General features: G+C 39.2%; 1 protein-coding gene and 1 non-coding gene across 2 annotated transcripts in view; both read left to right on the top strand.

Annotated features, from left to right (window-relative positions):
• LOC110584335 (histone-arginine methyltransferase CARM1-like) overlaps positions 1–20,959 on the top strand; it is a 177,185-nt gene that overhangs the window by 29,604 nt on the left and 126,622 nt on the right. The window lies entirely within an intron of this gene.
• On the top strand, positions 9,626–9,771 carry LOC123326616. Its single transcript, XR_006541207.1, has one exon. It is a non-coding gene; the product is annotated as a U4 spliceosomal RNA (small nuclear RNA).

Genomic DNA, 20,959 nt, shown 5'->3' on the forward strand with positions numbered 1-20,959 from the left:
CTCATGTTGGTAATGGGTCATTTTTCCCCCTTGATTAGTCTAGCTAGAGACTTATCAATTTTATTCATTCTTCCAGTGAAAGAACTTCTGGTTTCACTCATTTTTCTCTATTTTGTTCATTTTCCCTCTTTTTTTAAAGGATTTATTTATCTATTTGAGAGAGCGAGAGAGCGCGCACCTGTGAGCAGGGGAGGGGCAGAGGGAGAGGGAGAGAGAGAATCTCAAGCAGACTCCCCACCAAGCACAGAGCTGGACCCAGAGCTCAACCCCACCACCCTGAGATCACAACCAGAGCCAAAATCAAGAGTTGGAAGCTCAACTGACTAAGCCATTCTGGCACCCCATTTTCCATCTTGTTGACTCTTGTTCTTGTCTTTATTACTTTCTTCCTTCTGATTATTTTGATTCTCTGATTACTCTTCTCCCTCTAACTTCTTAAGGTAGATGCTTAGATTGTTAATTTGAGTACTTTCTGTTTTTCTAATAAACACATTTAATGCTGCACTTTTTTTTTTTACACACTGTTCTACCTGCATCCCATACATTTTGGTATGTTGTGTTTGCCTTGCCGTACAGTTCAAAATAATTTGTTTTTTGCCCTTTGTTTTTTGTTTTTTTCTTTTGATCCATGTATTATCTGAAAATATATTGTTTAATTTTTAAACACTTGGAGATTTTCCATATATCTTTCAATATGCTAGTTGAATTCTTTCGTGGTCTGAGAACATGTTTTATATGATATCAATGGTTTCAGATTTGTTGGAGTTTGTCCATCTTAGTGAATGTTCCATGTGCATCTAAAAAAGAGTATGTGTTGTTATTGTCAGATGGGATTTTCTCTAAATATCAGTTCAAGTTTATTGATCTTTAGTGATTCTTGGTCTACTTGTCTATCAATTATTGAGAAAGGAGAGTTACAATTACCAACTATAACTGGATTTCTCTAGGTTATAGTTGTATATGCACCTTTGCTATATGAAAGTTGATATTCTATTGAGTATATGTGAAGTTATGCTTCAGATAATGACTCAAGGAAGCAAAAAATAAAGACTCCAAGCTCCTAGCAGCTGTTTTTCAATTTTTTTGTCTTATGGAGGAAAACTCAAATTCACTTGAGCCCAGCTGGAGCCTGGCTGCTCCTTGCCTCCCTACTCTCAGGATTTATTACCGTAATGTATTCTCTGGTCCCTGTTTCCTGCTGAATATGTGCACAAAATATCTGCATACTACTAAAATATTTATGGATGAAATGACATTATGTCTGGGATTTGCTTTAAAATGTCCAGCCAAGAAAACACAAAATACATGACAATAGAAATGAATGAAGACTGACAAAATTCAAAGCTAATCAGCTTTGAATCTTGATGATGGAAATCTTTATATTAATCTATGTACTTTATGTGCATTTAAAACTCATAAAAAAATTTAAAAACCATACATGGAAAACTCCATTAAATATGATTTGGGGTATCAAGACCTACAAACATTTCTCCAGGACACCAGTGTCATTTACCCCCAAGTCATTCCACGTGCTGGTCGTCCCAGGTGCATTGATCAAGAGTTTTGGAGCTGCATTGAAATACCCTCTTAAGATTATAAAAGCAATGGCAGGAATCTGAGTTGGCTGAGCAGTAGATTTCAGAATCTTTATAATATGGGTTTTATTGCATTTGGCCAATAGCTCCTGGAAAAGCAGAACAAGGTCGTTTAATATAGGGTAGTCTGTGCTTAGCATTGCTCTTTGCATCCTAGCTTCCTCTCCCATTCTTTCAAGTGCTTTCAAATGATTTAGCTCTCTTAAAACTTCTGTTATATAATAGGTTAATACAAAAGAAAATGCTAAAATATTTTCTAAATATTTACATTTATTTATTCATAAAAATTGTTAATGCCCATGTTGGTGATAATGTGGGGAAATAGGCATTGTCATACATTCCTGTGGAGTGTAAATTATAACAGCCTATGTAGAGAGAAATTTGGCTATGTATTTCAAAATTAAAATGGGCCCATCTTTTGCTTTCACTTCTAATAATTTCATCTATAAATATAGTCATAAATGAGAGAAATGAAATTTCAGAAAATATTAACATTAGCCCATTGTAATAACAAAATACTGAAAACAACAGAAATATCCATCATTAGCTATCTATGATTTGGAATACTGTGCAGCTGTTAAAAATCTCTGCATATCTATGAAAAGAACTTCTAGATTTACTGTTAAATTAGAAGTTTTTAAATGAGACATTATTAATACCATTTATCATTCATTAAAAAATATTGGTGTTTGATGCTCTTAGCCATTCAGGCAGTATACTGGGTGCTGGGGATATAATATTTCCTTTCATTGATTTTCTATATTTTGAGCACTTTGTTACCAGGTAAGTGCTTCACCCTACTCTCTCACCTTCTCTTCCTAAGAGACTCCCCATGGGTCCCAGGTAAAGTGGTTATGCCCCCAAATCAATTTGGTTCTTGTCATCTTAGGACATTTTAGTGTATCCTGATGGGGTCGTGGACCATATAGGAAGAGGCAGTATGCTCTCTTAAACCCATCTCAGGGAAGGAAACTCTGTATCATGGAATTATGGATGAGAGAGCATGTTGGTTTGCCCATTTAAAGAACTGTCAGATCTCCTGGGATGTGTAGTCAGTGGAGGTCTTGTATTAGAATGGAGTTAAAATCTGCTTCTGGTAGTTTGAAATTCAGAAGTCATTTTTCTACCGAAGTAATTGGCAGGAGGTGTTCAGGCCAGTTTGTAGATTTCACAGTCTACCTGAAGCATAGTACTCAACCTCTTGATAAACAAGTAGCGACATAGGGTATAACGTGCATATTCAGCAGCAAGAGTATAGAACATGAATAAGTGTTTCTCCGAGGAAAGAATTTAAGATGCTAAAACATTTCCAATGGTTCATGTGCTAATGAAACATTACTGGCAAGTCACACATGATAATGGTCCCTGAAGTCTGTACAGGGACAGAGGACATCACACCTACATGTGAACAAGGAGCAAAGTGGTGCTTCCAGGGGTCCCCAGAACGAGGAGCTGGAACAGCAGCTATAAGACCTTTGCCTACAAAGGTCTGCAGTTCTCTGGCAATATCTCAGTCACCCGTTTCACTGTGCCACGTCCAGAAGCTGGCTAATCCTTTTTTATTTCTACCATCCACACCTGTAGATACTGCTTAGGATTTAAGGATTCTCTTCATATCAAGCTGAAAGTCTTTTTGTTTCTATTTTGGATTGTCACACAACTACTTTGACCAGAGCTTTTCAACAGTGACACAATTGACATTTGAGGCTGGGTAATTAATTTTCTGTTGGGGGCCGTCCTGTGCACCGTAGAAGGCTGAGCAGCATCCCTAGCTTCTCCCCCACTCGATGCCGACAGCACCGCCCTCTCCAGTTGGGGCAACCAAACGTCTCCAGACATTGCCCAGTGTTCCTTGGGGGAGAAAAATACCCCTTGTTGAGAACCACTAACTTGGAAACATTTTGAAATTTCTGTGGGTTTGACTGCTGGCAATAAGGAAGATTAAATTTCAACAAGCTGCTTTCTGTCCCTTTTTCCCATCACTGATTTGACCAAGAACCAGAAATTGTGAACTGTTGACCGGACAGATGAGTTTACCAGATGAGTTATATTTAGCCTACAGGATGACTGTTTTAAATTAAACTTGAAGGCATTTACCCTAGGTCTCTACTCTCCATTCCAGTTTCTTAACCACCAGTACTTTCTAAAGATGCACACATGTGGTCTGCTTCACCTATTTACGTAGCCTGTCTGACCCATGAACTATTTGAGTGTGCCACCCCTTTTGCAGGTAGGCTGTGGAGGAAAAGGCAGGGACTAATGTTTGTGCTCATTGAGCAGACTTCAGAGCCACCATAGTCCACAAAACACTTTGTCTAAGCTAGGGGAATATAAGCTCCTTAAGACAATTTTTCTTTCATCTGCTGGAAAGTGATCATGATATACTGATTTTATTAGAAAACAAGACAATTTACTGTCATTGGCTAAAGAATTGTAGTAAATAAATAAGTCTGTGATTTTCTTTTAAAAGATTTTATTTATTTGACAGAGAGAGAGAGAGAGCACATGTAGGGGGAGCACCAGAGGGAGAGGAGAAGCAGGCTCCCTGCTCCACAGAGCTCCATCCCAGGACCCTGGGATCATGATTTGAGCCGAAGGCAGACGTTAACGACTGAGCCACCCAGACGCCCCAAGTCTATGATGTTTTTGATAAATAATATAGCTCCTGGGTTGTGCACTGCATATCCAGTGCAACCATATATGGCAGTCTTGCATAATTAAGTAAGGTCCGTATTCCATAGGGAAACCTAGAATTAGGCTTTCCTGGGAATTTCATTAAATAATAAGAGTTTACAGAGGATGTTTGAAAGAGCAGGGCAGATCACAGAGTGAAGGTAAGATCACTATTATATTTTCTGTGACTGAAGAAAAATACCTTCTTTTTATAACAAGCAGGTATTCCAACTTACACCTTTTCCTAGACCAGTCCTGGGGGTGTGAGAGTAACTCCGAAGGAGGGAGTGGTTGAGGGGGAGAAGGAAGTAACAGTAAAGGAGACTCCTGAGTGGTGACATCAAGGAAGAAATAAGAGTTTCCATGGCTGCTAGAACCTTCTTGCCCTCACAGAACTGATCCTGGGAGATTGTTCTTTCTGGGCTGGAAAACCATTTCTATTATTAGTGCTTAATGTGACCTAGCCAGGGTTCTCAAGAAAAATGATCCCTTCCTCTTCATATTCTCAATTTGACATTCATTTATTGCTTTTTCTCTCTTTTCTTGAGTCATCTTTATGACTGTTTATTTATACATGTTTTTGAGCACCTCGTGTGAGCTTGCACTATTATAGACCCCTGCCCTCATGGAGAGACCATTTTCCAAATGTAACTTCTGTCCAAGCAGCCACTTCCCAGAACCCCTCTGAACTGAAGATAATTTTTGTTTGCTCAGATTTCACTTTAAAGTTTATTTTTCATTATTATGCCGTTAGCATCTTGGCTTATTTATTTGTAGCATTTTTGTTTTGTATCCATTTCTAAATGATTGTGATTATTATTTACATATTATTTTGTACCCTGCGATTTTCATGTCACACTGTCATAAATATATTTCCATGTTTGTTAGACTTCATAAGCATCGTTGAAAATATATAAATAATATTCCACAAATGAATGTTTGTTAGACTTTATAAGCATTGTTGAAAATATATAAATAATATTCCACAAATGAGTTCCTATAAGCTATTTAAGTGGTTTTCTATAGTAGGACATTTAAATTATTTCTATTTTTTGAATTATAGATAATTTTGCTATTCTAATTAGTAGTAGCAACATTTTTCGTATTATAAACAAATGTCTTTGGGCCTATAGCTTTTGAATGGTTTCGTTCAGCTCAATCCCCAGAAGTTGAACAAATGTGCCAGAGGATATGAATTTTTGTTTCTTGCTCTGATACTATCCAAAACACACCTTGTGGTTTATGGTGACTCCAGTGGTGTTTCAGCGTATCTTTTCACCTTAAGAACATTGAATGCTGTGCATTTTAGTAATTCAGCTGTCCTAAAAAATAGTGCATCAGGGGTGCCTGGCTGGCTCAGTCAGTAGAGCAGGTGACTCTTGACCTCCGGGTCATGAGTTCGAGCCCCACGTTGGTCATAGAGATTACTTAATAAATTTTTTTTTTATTATTTATTTACGACAGAGAGAGACATAGCGAGAGCAGGAACACAAGCAGGGGGAGTGGGAGAGGGAGAAGCAGGCTTCCCGCTGAGCAGGGGGCCCAATGCGGGGCTCGATCCCAGGACTCTGGGATCATGACCTGAGCCGAAGGCAGACGCTTAATGACTGAGCCACCCAGGCGCCCCAATAAAAAAAATTTTTTTTAAATAGTACATCATTTCAGTTTGCATTTCATTGCTTTGTGTTGATATGAAATGGAGGGGGATTTTGTTAGAATCCCAGAATTTGATTTTGGGGCGCTGGGGGGCATCGTATACATCTCTGCCATTGGAAGACCATCTACTCAGGCAGTGGCCGTCCGCAGGATTCACCCTGCCCTCACTCTTCAGGCGGTGAGATAGGATACCGCGGCCATGCTCCCTTCACGTTCGGCACGGACACGTGACTCGCGTCCGCCAACGGATGTGCGCCAAAGAGGCGTGTCGTTTCTGTCTTCTGTGTGGGAATCGTTTCCTGTTTTTTTGCGCCGACAATCTTGGGTGCTTTCTCACCTGGGTCCTTGAGTGGGAGTAACTTGAAGGAAAGGCCCTGCACTGACCTAAGACGGACATGTAGCGTAAATGCGAAGCCGATGTTGTCCTAAGACGCTGCGATTTGACAAGGGAGCGTTAAAAACTGTGGATTCAGCAGGCGTGGCAGGTCCGCCTGCCTGCGCTCCTGGCCCCCAGGGGGTGGGGCCGCTGTGGCACCACAGACCGCAGAGCACGTCTTGGGAGTCAGGTGCTTTCCCAAGTAAGGTAAGAGTTTGGTATTTATGTATAATCCATTCAAGTCCAAGCACCAAAGTGGGTGACAACATTACGCCATCTGCTAGCTGAAATTATTTTTGTCATCTCAGATTAAAAATTGTTTTAATATTCAGCAGGGAAATGACTTAATGCGGGTTGGCTTCGGGCAACTTTTCAAAAATTGCTTTTCCTTCACGACAGGCCCATAAAAGCTCCTAAAAAAAAAAAATCTAACATTTATTGATCGTTCATTATGCTTCAGGGACGGTGCCAACCAAATCCCTTTATTTCTCCTTGCAACATGGTGAGGCGGGTGCTCTCATTATCCCTGTTTGCAGATGAAGAAACTGAGGCTCAGGGTGATGGTCATTTGTCAGGGTCATTCACTGGTTAGTAACAGTTTCCTAGGATTTGAACCAAGGTCCATGGGGCTATGTACCAGCCCTTTCATAACAGGGGCCACCTTGTTTCTTCCTAGACTTTTCTCAAAGCCCCATATGGGGCACATTTTGGTGCTGCCAGGCCCTCATCCTCTCGTCTGCCTTTGCCATCTTGTGATCAGATATGTTAGCCCAGGGGCGCCTGGGTGGCTCAATCGTTAAGCGCCTGCCTTCGGCTCAGGTCATGATCCCAGGGTCCTGGGATCGAGCCCCGCATTGGGCCCCCTGCTCAGCGGGAAGCCTGCTTCTCCCTCTCCCACTCCCCCTGCTTGTGTTCCCTCTCTCGCTGTCTGTCAAATAAATAAATAAAATCTTTAAAAAAAAAAAAGATATGTTAGCCCATGTATGAGTTTGTCCAACCAACACTTAGCAAACAGGCACCCCGCAGCCTCAAGACACAAAAATCAATGAGATGTGATTGCTTCCTTCCGGAAGCTTCTACCCTAGAGCAGTTCCCACCAATAGAGATAGAACATGAGCCAGAAAAGCGAGCCAAATATGTAATTTTTTAAACATATTTTTTCCAACGTGATGGGATGAGCACTAGGTGTTACATGCAACTGATAAATTATTGAACACTACATCTGAAACTAATGATGTACTATATGTTGGCTAATTGAATTTAAATTAAAATATACATTTTTCCATATCTTATTAGAAATATAGATAATGTAAAATTTACCAACTTCACCATTTTTAAGTGTAGTTTGGTGGTGTTAAGTACATTCATATTGTGCCACATTACCAGCATCTATCTCCAGAATTGTTTCCACTTTTGGAATTTTAAATGTTCTAGTAAACACATTTTTAAAGCCAAAAGAAACAGGTAAAATTACCTTTAATAATATAGTTTAACCCAGGAAATCTAAAATGTTATAATTTAAACATGAAACCAGTACAGAAAATTGTTAATGAGATACTTCACATTCTTTTTCTTTTGTATTTTTTTTTTTTACAATCTCGTAGATTTTACTTTATGCTTAAACAGCACATATGAATTTGAACTGGCCACATGTGAAGGGCTCTGTTGCTGCATGTGGCTACTGCCTGTTGTATTGCTCAGTGCAGGCCTAGAGGGAAGAATGAAGGCAGAGACTGATTATTTCAGGGTAATGAGGAGGAAGATGGGATAGAATATCCATGGAGATGAAGTTGTTGGATTAGGTTTTGGGGAAATCTTAACATGGGCTGTTTCATATAGGAAAGATGCCATTTATCCATTGCCCCTTTCTGCTTCTTGCTGCCTGGAATGTAAACATGATTGCCGGAACTGCAGCAGTCACTTTGTGCAGTGAGGCACCCTCAAGATGGAAAGTGTGTTTTAAGTGCATCATAGGAGGATACATGGTGCCTGTGTATGAATGACAATGCACCTGCTACAGCAACCCTGAACTGCTGAATTCTGGACTTCTTTTATGTGATAAATAAATCACTGCCTCATTTAAATCATTATTATTTGTTTGATGGGTTTTTTTTTTTTTTTGGTTATATGCAGATAAACCTAATACTGACTCACACAGGATACATAACCCATAAATGAACTCTGTTAGTTCATTTTACAAAGGGATTTGCCAAGGATCTGGAAAATTAAGTGACCTGATAAGGATCATGTGGGAAGGAGTAGTGTCAGAGAGAAAATGGAAACCTGGGGATTCTGTCCTCAAAGCCTATGCTTTGTTTTCTGTAACACTCTGATCTCTAAGGATGTGGTTTCTGCTGCCTCCCTCCTCTTATTGCACATTTTCAGGGTAGCCGTCCCACAGAGGAGTGACTGTGAAGTCCCAGGGCACAGCTACTGCCATTGGTATGGGGTAGCTCCTGAGAACTGGTGTGGTGACCACTTTGTTCCAGCTCCTACTTGGGCAGGGGTGTCGTTTGCCTTGATCGTCTGGCAGGAGACCCGTCAAACATAGGGGCTTCCCTTCTCTTGAGCCCCCTGCCCCTGGGCTGGCTTCTTGCTTTTAGCGCTTCCTGGCTGCTTCGGCTGGGTTCTCCTGGCTGTGCGTAGAGAAGGCTCACCCAGGCCCCTCTTGTCCTGCAGGTACAGGATTGTGTGGGCATCTGGCTTGCCACTCTTCCTTCCTGCTGTTTGCCTCCTGGCTCTGTCAGTAGTCAATTAGCATCCCTAGCAGAGGGTGGTGATACTCAAATCTGTCAGTTCTGCAACTTGTTGGCATCTCTGCAGAAAGCTCAGCAGGAGAGGGGGTTGCTGACTCAAGGCTAAATGTGATTTTCATATCATCTGCAGAGCTCTGTCATCCGTAATATCCTTATTACTTGCAAGGTGGCCAAATCAATCAGTGGTTTATTGAGCATCCTCATTGACCTTCAGAATGACCATTAGCAACAGCTCCTCTGCTAGCAGATGGAGCTGAGCCAGGCACTTTGTACCTGCCTCACTGGTTCCAGGTGTGGCCAGGTTGTAGGCACAACCTTCAGATGGGATGGTGGTGCTTCCTAGCTGACCCGATACTCATCACTGATTTCTCTGACCTTTTGCGCCAATCTGCCTGCGCAGCTGGGCACAGAAGCATGTCTGCTTCTTAGCTGTGTATCTAGAGATGGGATGAGTACACTTTTTCCATAAAGGGCCGTCCGGTAAATATTTCAGGTTCCATGGGCCATGTGGCCTTTGTCACAGCCACTCCACTGTGACCTTCTAGGCACAGCCATAAAGAATGGGTGTGAGCTTTGCTCAGTGGCAGTATCGTAGCCAATGAGGTTGATCCGAGGTGCGATTAATTGCTAAAAGAATGGGTGTGGCTGTACTCCAATAAAATTTAATTCATGGACACTGAAATTTGAATTTTATATAATTTTCATTTGTTGCAAACTATTCTTGCTTTGATTAAAAAAAATGTGTGAAAATATAAAAAATATTCTTAGCTTGTGGGCTCTACAGAAACAAGCCAGAGGCCGGATTTGGCCTGTGGGTCATCGTTTGCCCAACCCTGATCTAGAGACAGGGTAGTGTGGTAAATAAAAGTATGATATTTTGTTTGTTTGTTTTGGCTCAAAGCCTGTCACCGATCAGCTATATAATTTGAGAGTGGTTCCTTCATCTCCTAAGGTTCGGAGATAATCCCAGTATGTGCTACAGAGGAATGAATGGTGGTTGATTAGATGACGTTAGTGGATGTCATGTTTGTAGCCCCGTGCACTGTAAGCATCCACGATGCGCCCGGGGCTGGGCTAGTCACCACGGGAGATCTGAAAGTGAACCAGACAGGGCTGCACTCTCCAGGGGCTGCGAGTCCAGCAGGGAGGTGGCTGGGTGCCCCAGTCAGTGTCACACACATGACAGAGTGATCATAGCTGTAACAGAGACACAGCAGGGACAGTCTGTTATCCCCAGGTTCACAGTGTTGCTTCTGGAGGTTTTGGAATGCTCTGTGTGTTTGCTCAGAGAAAGAGCTGACCCGCCTGGGACCACCATGGTGAGGCCAATCCACCCACCTCTGGGATCCCCTGTGACATTGCGGCCCAGCTCCCCTGTCACCTTTGCCGGCACCACTGCTCTTCCATCTGCTCACACTCCCCCTGAAGCCACAGAGGTGGAGATTCCACTTTCCATCCTTTGTCATGTTGCCCAGTTGAGCTTCTGGCAGAGATCACCTTGACATTGGTGAATTTCTATTAACTGGAAGTCATTATAATGAAATGTGCAAATTTGTGAGAAGTCATTTGCAAGCAAGGTGAGCTATATAGTAATTGATGCTTTCACGTTGCTTGTATTATTTTAACTTCCACTTAAAAACCAATCATACCTTTACCTCTTTGTAAAATTACTTGTTCTGCCCAATCTGGCCATGAACTAGAATCCTAACCGGGCTTTTACTTGGATACGACCTCTCAGTCAATTGCTTTAACTCAGCCTTTAAAGACAAAAGATAACAAAGTGACTTGTGAAAGATTAGAACCTCCATATGGTTTTTTTTTTTTTTAAAGATTTTATTTATTTATTTGACAGAGAGAGACACAGCGAGAGAGGGAACACAAGCAGGGGGAGTGGGAGGGGGAGAAGCAGGCTTCCCGCGGAGCAGGGTGCCCGATGTGGGGCTCGATCCCAGGACCCTGGGATCATGACCTGAGCCGAAGGCAGACGCTTAACGACTGAGCCACCCAGGTGCCCCGCCTCCATATGGTTTTAATGACATACAGTTTCTAAATGGTTTTCTTTTATGTAATGTGTACATCACAGGCACACTTTTGAGACTAGAATAGTAAGTAGTGATACTAATAGTCGATCTTACCTTCAGAAAGCATAGGTAAGTCCCTTAGCAACAGTCCTGGCTCTTCCCAGTTTGCTTCCTGAAGTTTTCCTGAATCTACATCACTCATGAGTCCTTTTGTGTCCTGTATCCTGTGCTGTTCTGTTCCATACAAGATGACCTCTTAGACTCTTGAATCAGGTATTTTATACTAGTTGCAAAGCTTTCGCTCTGTCTTCAACTGCAGTTACTTAAGTTCAAGTGTTTAAAGTAGTGATCTTCCCATTCTTTCTTTTTGCAAAACTCTTTTCTTCTGCTATACTTAAAAATGCTTGCTGCAGCTGCCAGTTACCTTGGGGATTTCTTCTCTCATTTTTGCACTGTTATGATTTCTTTCTGCACCGTCCACTCTTTGATCTGCCTTCTGCTGTGACAGTGGGAAGGGTTTTTGAGGTTATTCTAGAATTTTCAAGTATGAAAGGAACTTCCAAGTTGGGTATGACATGGAAAGCTTGCCTGTGCAGGGCTGCTGTATAAAACAATTCCATACAACACTATTCTCTTCATAGTCTCTGTGAATATTTTGTGCAGTGCACAACCTGCATGGTGATACTTGGCTACCCTGGCCCAGTGGACAGGACTCCCTGAGGCTATGATGTATACTCTGGATGATGCTGCCATACTCATAAAGAAGGAGGGGGATGAAGTGGAAGAGCAGGAGGGGAGAAGAACAGTAGACCTTCTTTTGTGCTACGCACTCTTCTAAGACTTTACATATATTAAGTCATTTAATTCCTAAATAGGTGAATTTTACTTTAGTAGTGACTGGTCCCAACAGTGTGCCAGTTCCTGTGCTGGACAATGGTGAAAGACCAGAAGCAGACTTCTTTCTTTCATGCAGGTTAGGGGGCAAGCTAACGAATTTCAATGGAACTGATCAAGAAGTCAGCTCTGATATCCACAGCAGGACCAAAGCTCAATGCAAAGAAAATCGCTAACATTGTCACCAAACATGTGGCAAAGATGACAGGCTCCGTTGCAAACATGACAAATCCAACTTCGCATTGAACATTACATCACCAAGTGGCCCTTCTGCTGTTCAGCTTTACTTTTCTCTGTAACTCCATGTCTTGGCCTTTCTACTCAGGAAAACCAGGCCACTTCCCCACCTGCATGTCCACTCAAGGACTGACCCGCTGTGAGCTTTGCTCCAGGCTATTACCCTCCTCCTTCCTCTTTACCGGTTCACATAGCTCCTACCTTGGCTCACCTGTCACCTCCGCTAAGCAGCCTTCCCTGATGGAAGGAATACGTAGCAATCCGCCTTCTGGGGTCTTTGAATACAAATTATCCTGCATCATTTTGTGTGTAACAATGCATTGCTTTGTAGTAGTTCTCATGCCACTTGGATAAAATTCACACCTGTGTCCACTCATTTTCCTTTTGCAGAATAAAATAATCTCCAGCCTAATCTAACACTGAGTGCTTACTAATTACATATATATGTAAATAGACAAACATACAAGTATATATACATATGTAAGTAAAATATAAACATATATTTTCATGTAATATAAGCAAATAAATCTGCATATGCACATATTTAAGTAAACAAATATATGTAAATTGAACAACAACCCCAGGGGATGGGTATTATTATTATTCTCCTTTTACAAAGGACAGAATGGAGGCACATCTTGAAGTCATCTGTCCACGGTCACACAACTAGCGAATAGAAGAGCCAGGATTGGATGCCAGATGGGTCAGTTTGAGTGTGAGCCCCCGGCATCTGCAATGTAGACGTCTACGCTGTACCTCTTGGGATTTGAGGCGTGTGTGTGTGTGTGTGTACGTATGTGTGTGTATGTGTGTGTACCTGCATGTAGACAAGACAGGAAAAAAAGTGCAGTATTTTATAAACTTGATGTTCTTTTTTGTTTCCTTTGTTTTTTATTATTTTGGGTTCTTTTCCCAGCTTTATTGAGATATAATTTACATATAACACTGTGTAAGTTTAAAACGTACTGTGTATTGATTTGATACACTTACATATTGCAAAATGATTACCTCAGCAGGGTTAATGAACACCTTCATCCCCTCAAATACCATTTGTTTGTTATGGTGAGAACAATTAAGGTCTACTCTCCTCACAATTTCAAGTATATAATACTGTGTTGTTAACTGGAATCACCATGCTGTGCATCAGATCCCTAGCACTTAATCATCCTGTGACCAGAAATACCTTTCCTTAACATCTCTCCATTCCCTGCACCCCCAACCCCTGACAACCATCATTCTACTCTCTGTTTCTATGAGTTTAGTATTTTTAGATTCCACGACTAAGTGATATCATCTATTATTTGTCTTTCTCTGGCTTATTTCACGTAGCGTAATGCCCTCGAGTTCTATACATGTTGTCGCAAATAGCAGGATTTCCTTTTTTCTCATGGCTGAATAATATGCCATTGAACATATATACCACCTTTTCTTTATTCATTCATCTGTAGACAAACAGTTAGGTTGTTTCCATGTCTTGGCTACTGTGAATAATGCTGCAATGACCATAGGAGTGCAGATAACTCTTCAAGATAGTGATTTAACTTCCTTTGGATATATACCCAGACATGGGCTTGCTGGATCATATTTTTAATTTTAGTCTCTTTTTAATTTTTTGAGGAGCTTCCATACTGTTTTCCATAGTGGCTGCACCAATTTACATTCCCACTAAGAGTGCACATCCTCGCCAACACTTGTTATCTCTCTTTTTTTTTCTAATTCCCAAAATGTAAATATCACAATTACAGTTATTATCTCTTATCTTTTTGATAATAGCCATTCTAAGAGGTATAAGGTGATATCTCATTATGGTTTTGGTTTACATTTTCCTGATTAGTGGTGTCAGGCATCTTTTCATGTACCTGTTGACGATTTGTATGCCTTCTTTGGAAAAATGTGTATTTTTTTCTCTCTCTTTTTTTTTTAAAAGATTTCGTTTATTCATTTGAGACACAGAGATACAGAGAGAGAGAGAGCACAAGCAGGGGGAGCTAGAGAGGGAGAGGGAGAAGCAGGCTCCCCGCTGAGCCAGGAGCCCCATGTGGGGCTTGATCCAAGGACCCCGGGATCATGACCTGAGCCGAAGGCAGACGCTTAACCATCTGAGCCACCCAGGTGCCCCTGGAAAAATGTCTATTTAGGTCCTCTGCTCATTTTTTTTCCCATTGGATTGTTTCATGTTTTTCTGCTATTGAGTAGTGGGAGGTGTTTTTTTTTTTTTTAATATTTTGGTTATTAACCCCTTATCAGATATGTGATTTGCAAGTATTTTCTTCCCTTCTGTAGGCTGACTTTTCATTTTGTTGATGGTCTCTTTTTTGTGCAGAAGATTTTTGATGTAGTCCCGCTTGCTTATTTTTACTTTTGTTGCCTTTGTTTTTGGTGTCATATCCAAAAAACTCATTGCTAAGACCATTATCAAGGAGATATTCCCTGTTTTCTTTCAGGAGTTTTATGGTTTCAGTTCTTTTAAGCCTGTAAGCCATTTTGGATTAATTTTTGTGAGTGGTGTAAGACAGAGGCACAACTGCATTCTTCTGCATGTGGTTTTTCAATTCTCCCATCACCTTTTACTGAAAAGATTATCTTTCACCCATTGAGTGTTCTTGGCTCCCCTGTGAAATATTAGTTCACCATATATGGAAGGGTCTGTTGTTGGCTCTCAATTCTATTCCATTGGTCTATGTGTCTATTTTTATGACAGTACCATACTGTTTTACTTACTAGAGTTTTGTAGTATATATGAAATCAGGAATTGTGGTACCTCCAGCTTTGTTCTTTCTCAGGACTGCTTTGGCTACTCTGGGGTCTTTTATGGTTCCATACAAATTTTAGGGTTCTTTGTTCTGTTTCTGTGAAAAATGCCATTGGAATTTTATATATATATATTTTTGTCATTGGAATTTGATAGATGACTTTGGGTGTTATGGACATTTTAACAATAATAGTTCTGAACCATGAACATGGGATATATTCCCATTTATTTGTGTCTTTCAGTTTCTTTCATCAGAGTCTTACAGCTTTTAGTGTACATATCTTTTCCCTCCTTGGTTTAAATTTATTCCAAAGTATTTTATTATTTCTGATGTTAATGTAAATGCGTTTTTTCCCCTCTTTCTTTTTTAGATATTTCATTGTTAGTATGTAAAAATGCAACTGATTTCTGTAGATTAATTTTGTATCCTGCAACTTTACTGAATTTGTTCATTAGTTCTAATAGTGTTTTGGTGAAGTCTTTAGGATTTTTCTCTATGTAAGGTCATATCATCTGCAAACCATGAGTTTTACTTTTTCCTTTCTGATTTGGATCTTTTTTCCCCCTTAATTGCTCTGGCTAAGACATCCAGTACCATGTTGAATAAGAGTGGTGAGACTGGATGCCACGTCTTGTTACTGATCTTATAGGAAAACTTTCAAACTTTCACCTTTGAGTATGATGTAATCTTTGGGCTTGTTATATATAGTCTTTATTAAGTTGAGATATGGTCTTTCTAGACCCAATTTGTTGAAAGCTTTCACCATGAAAGGATGTTGTATTTTGTTAAATGCTTTTTCGGCATCTGCTGAGATGACCATCTGACCTTTATCTTTCATTCTGTTCACATGGTGTATCACATTTATTGATTTGCATATGTCAAGCTATCTTTGAGTCCCAGCGATATATCATCATAATGTGTTGTTAAATTTAGTTTTGGTAATATTGTGTTGAAGATTTTTGCATCTGTGTTTATCAAAGATAACAGACTATAGTTTTCTTGTAGTGTCCTTACCTGGCCTTGGTGTCAGGGTAAGGCTAAACTTGTGGAATGAGTTTGGCGTTTTCCCTCTTCTTTAACATTTTGGAAGGGTTTGGGAAGGATTGGTATTAATTTTTCTTTAAATGTTTGGTAGCATTCACCAGAGGAACCATCTGGTCTTGGGCTTTTCTTTTTAGGGAGTTTTTATTTTTTTTATTTATTTTTTTGGTCAGAAAATATTTTTTTTGTTATGTTAATCACCATACATTACATCATTAGTTTTTGATGTAGTGTTCCATGATTCATTGTTTGCATATAACACCCAGTGCTCCATTCAGTACGTGCCCTCCTTAACACGCATCACCAGGCTAACCCATCCCCCCACCCCCCTCCCCTCTAGAACCCCCAGTTTGTTTCTCAGAGGCCATAGTCTCTCATGGTTCATCTCTCCCTCCGATTTCCCCCCCTTCATTTTTCCCTTGCTCCTATCTTCTTCTTCTTTTTTTTTTTTTTTTTTAACATGTAATGTATTATTATTTGTTTCAGAGGGACAGGTCTGTGATTCAACAGTCTTACACAATTCACAGCGCTCACCATAGCACATACCCTCCCCAGTGTCTATCACCCAGCCACCCCATCCCTCTTGGGGAGTTTTTAAATACTAATTCAATCTCTGTAGTCATTATTGGTCTTTTCAGATTTTCTAATTAATTCTTCTTGATTCAGTTTTGGTAGTTTGTAATGTTTCTAGAAATTTCTTCTAGGCTATCCATTTTGTTGGCATATAAAATTGCTAATAGTAATCTCTTTTTTTTATGTTTTCAGATTTTAATTAAAGGAAATAGTAATAGGACTAAATGATAGACACACAAAAAATTATATGGAGTTGCACATTCCATCTTAACCAAATATGCTACTTCTTTAAACCACAAAGTTAAAATCCCTTTCAAATTATTGTTATATGATTTCAAAAAGTCTCCTGCATATTTTCCTGTGCATGAAAATGGAAAAGATCTTTGGTAAGGAAATACATACTCAAAATGATTATTATAATTTGTTCCCCTCCTTTCATATATGCAAGAGACTTCTAAGAAAGATACAACCTAAAATATAATAACAACTAAGTATGCTGCAATTTCATGTCTTGGGAAACTATCATTTTCCTTAATTATGAATAACATTCTTATTAACAAAACATTCAGAGAAGTTGTAAAGGACAAGTATACACCCTTGCTTTGTAGTCAACATAAGGTACAAGAATGACAAAGTAGAAAAAGCACAGTGCAGAGCATAATCTCTTAATCTTTTGTTTTTCTGTGTTATTGGTTTTAATGTCTCCTCTTTCATTTTTTTTTTTAATTTCAGGTTTTTATTTAAACTCTAGTTAGTTAACATGTAGTGTAATATTAGTTTCAGGAGTAGAAATTAGTGATTCATCACTTACATATAACATAGAACAGTGCCCATCACAAGTACCCTCCTTAATACTCGTCACCCATTTGGCCCATCTCCCTCCGTCAACCCTCAGTTTGTTCTCTATTGTTAAAAGAGTCTGTTTTATGGTTTGCTTCTCTCTCTTTTTCCTGCCTATATTTATCTGTTTCATTTCTTCAATTCCAATATGAGTGAAATCACATGGTTTTTCTCTTTCTCTGATTTATTTTGCTTAGCATAATACACCCTGGCTCCATCCACATCATTGCAAATGGCAAGATTTCATTCTTTTTTATGGTTGAGTAATATTCCGTTGCATGTATATATCACATCTTCTTTATCTATTCATCAGTTGATGGACATTGGGGCTCTTTCCATAATTTGGCTATTCTTGATAATGCTGCTGTAAACATCAGGGTGCATGTGTTCCTTTAAATTGGTATTTTTGTATCCTTTGGGTAAATACCTAGTACTGCAACAGCTGGATCATAGGGTAACTCTATTTTTAACCTTTTGAGGAACCTCCATACTGTTTTCCAGAGTGGCTGCACTGGTTGCATTCTCACCAACAGGGTAAGAGGGTTTCTCTTTTTCCGCATCCTCACCAGCATCTGTTGCTTCCTCTGTTGTTCGGTTTAGTCATTCTGAGAGGTGTGAGGTACTATCTCATTGTGGTTTTGATTTGTATTTCCCTGGTGATGAGTGATGTTGAGCATCTTTTCATGTGTCTGTATGTCTCCTTTGGAAAAATGTCTGTTGGCCATCTGTATGTCTCCTTTGGAAAAATGTCTGTTCATGTCTTCTGCCCATTTCTTAACTGGATTATTTGTTTTTTGGGTGTTGAGTTTGATAAGCTCTTTATAGATTTTGGATACTAACCCTTATTGGATATGTTATTTGCAAATATCTTCTCCCATTCTGAAGGTTGACTTTAGTTTTGCCCTGTCAGCTCTTCCTGCAAAACCACAGAACACTGGGACAACAACCAGCCAGGCCTCTCGGGGTATGAGGTGATGGGCCACCCAAGGTACAGTCCAACATCCCCCATGTATGGATCTATGTGAATAACAAAAAACTTCGCAGGTGTAGATTTAAAGTGCAACCCCAAATGACTTTCTTTGGAAGTACCCAAACAAGACACCAGAATAGTCTGTAAAAAATCAAATCTATCATGATCAGCGTCCCTCCCCTGAATGAAGTTAACCTCCTAAGCCAGCTGACCTTCTTATGTTTTTATTTATTTATCTTAAAAGCAAACCAAGTGCATACAGCGTCTTTTAAAAAGTCTTGTAAATGTTGCAAAGTTTTTAGGTGTTATTTATAATCTGAAGAGATTCATAAAAAACTACTGGACTTGTTAAGACTACAAATACTAGCCCCCTTGTCCCCCCATGAAAAAAGCAATTGTTACAAAAATATAAAAAATAGACTAGCTTCTACTATGTAACCTTTCCTTCCTCCTCTTTCATATCTGACAATACTTATTTGGGTCATATTTTTTAAAGCTAATCTAGCTAAAGTTTTGCCGATTTTGTTTTTTGTTGTTTTAAAAAATCCAACTCTTAGTTTCATTGATGTATTCTTTTTTTTTTTTTCTTGTCTCTATTTCACTTATATCTGCTCAGATCTTTGTTATTTTTGTTGTTGTTGTTCTAACTTTGGACTTATTTTGGTCTTCCTTGAGATATAAAATTAGGTTATTTGAGATCTTTCCTTTGTGTCATTTAACATTAGAATTTCCCTCTTAGAACTGCTTTTTCTATATCCCATAGGTTTTGGTATGTTTTATTTCTATTTTCATATGTATCAATTCATTTTATTTCTTCTTTGACCTGTTGGTTGTTTAGGAGGGTGTTGTTTAATTTCCATGTATTTGTGAATTTTCCAGCTTTCCTCCTGTTACTGGTTTTGTTTCCTACTGTTGTGTTCAGAAAAGATACTGGTATGATTTGAGACTTTTTAAATATGCCAAGACTTGTTTTATGACATATCATATGCTCTATTGTGGAGAATGTTCCATAGGTATTTGAGAAGCATGTATATTCTGCTGCTATTGGATAAGATGTTCTGTAGATCTCTATTATGTCCATTTGATCTGAAGTATAGTTTAAGTCCAGTGTTTCCTTATTGATTATCTGGGTGGGTATCGAAGTAGGGAATTAAAGTCCCCTACCATCATTGTGTTTTTGTCTATTTCTCCCCTCAGATCTGCTAGTATTTGCTTAATATATTTAGATGCTCCAATGTTGGGTGCATATATTTTTATGATTTTTATATCTTCTTGATGAATTGACCTCTTTATCATTATATAATGACCTTCTTTGTCTGTTGTTACAGTTTTGGGCTTAAAGTCTTCTTTTTCTGATGTAACTATAGATACCCTGCTCTCTTGGTTTCCATTTGCATGGAATGTCTTTTTATGTCCCTTCACTCTGAGCCTGTTTGTGTCCTTAAAGCTGAAGTGAGTCTCTTATAATCAGCATATATTTGGGTCTTGTGTTTGTGTGTGTGTGTGTACATGCACATGCTTATCCATTCAGCCATTCTCTGCCTTTTAATTGAAAATTAATTAGAAATTAATCCATTTATGAAACTAATATTACATTATATGTTAACTGGAATTTAAATAAAAACTTGAAACCTTAAAAAAGAAATTAATCCATTTACATTTAGGGTAATTATTGATAGAGTAATTATTGATAGGTAAGGACTTACTAATGCCATCTTATTAACCATTTTCTGGCTGTTTTATAGTTCCCTTGTTCCTTTCTTCCTCTCTTGATGTCTTTCTTCATAAATTGATGATTTTTTATAGTGGCATACTTTGATTCCCCTCTCTTTATCTTTTATGAATCTACTGCAAGTTTTGGCTTTATGATTACCATGAGGCTTACATAAAGCATCTTATAAAGATAACGTCTATTTTATATTAACAACTTCAGTAGCACAAAAACTGTACCCTATAACCTCCCCTTCCCCATGTTTTGGTTTTGATATCTCAATACTCCTATTTTATATTGTGTATTCATTAACAAATTATTATAGCTATAGTTATTTTTAATACTCCTATCCTTAAAAAAAATACTCTTATCCTTTAACACTTAAAATAGAGTTAAGTTGTTAACATACCCCCATATTACAGAAACACAGTATTTCTGAATTAGTGTGTTGTATATTTTCATATGTTTTCATGTACTAATTAGTGTCTTTTTAGTTCATCTTAAACAAATCCTTCCAACAGTTCTTATAAGGCAGGTCTAGTAGTAGCGATGAACTTCCTCAGCTCTTCTCTGTCTGGAACAGTATTTCTCTCTTTTTTTTTTTTTTTTTTTAAGATTTTATTTATTTATTTAATTGACAGAGAGAGAGAGAGAGACAGCATGAGGGGGAACACAAGTAGGGGGAGTGGGCGAGGGAGAAGCAGGCTTCCAGCTGAGCAGGGAGCCCGATGCGGGGCTCGATCCCAGGACCCTGGAATCGTGACCTGAGCTGAAGGCAGTCGCTTAATCAACTGAGCCACCCAGGCGCCCCAGTATTTCTCTCTTTATTTCTGAAGGATAACTTTGCCAGTTAGGGTATTCTT

Source organism: Neomonachus schauinslandi, chromosome 13 (genome assembly GCF_002201575.2).
Source record: "Neomonachus schauinslandi chromosome 13, ASM220157v2, whole genome shotgun sequence".
Taxonomy (NCBI): Eukaryota; Metazoa; Chordata; class Mammalia; order Carnivora; family Phocidae; genus Neomonachus; species Neomonachus schauinslandi.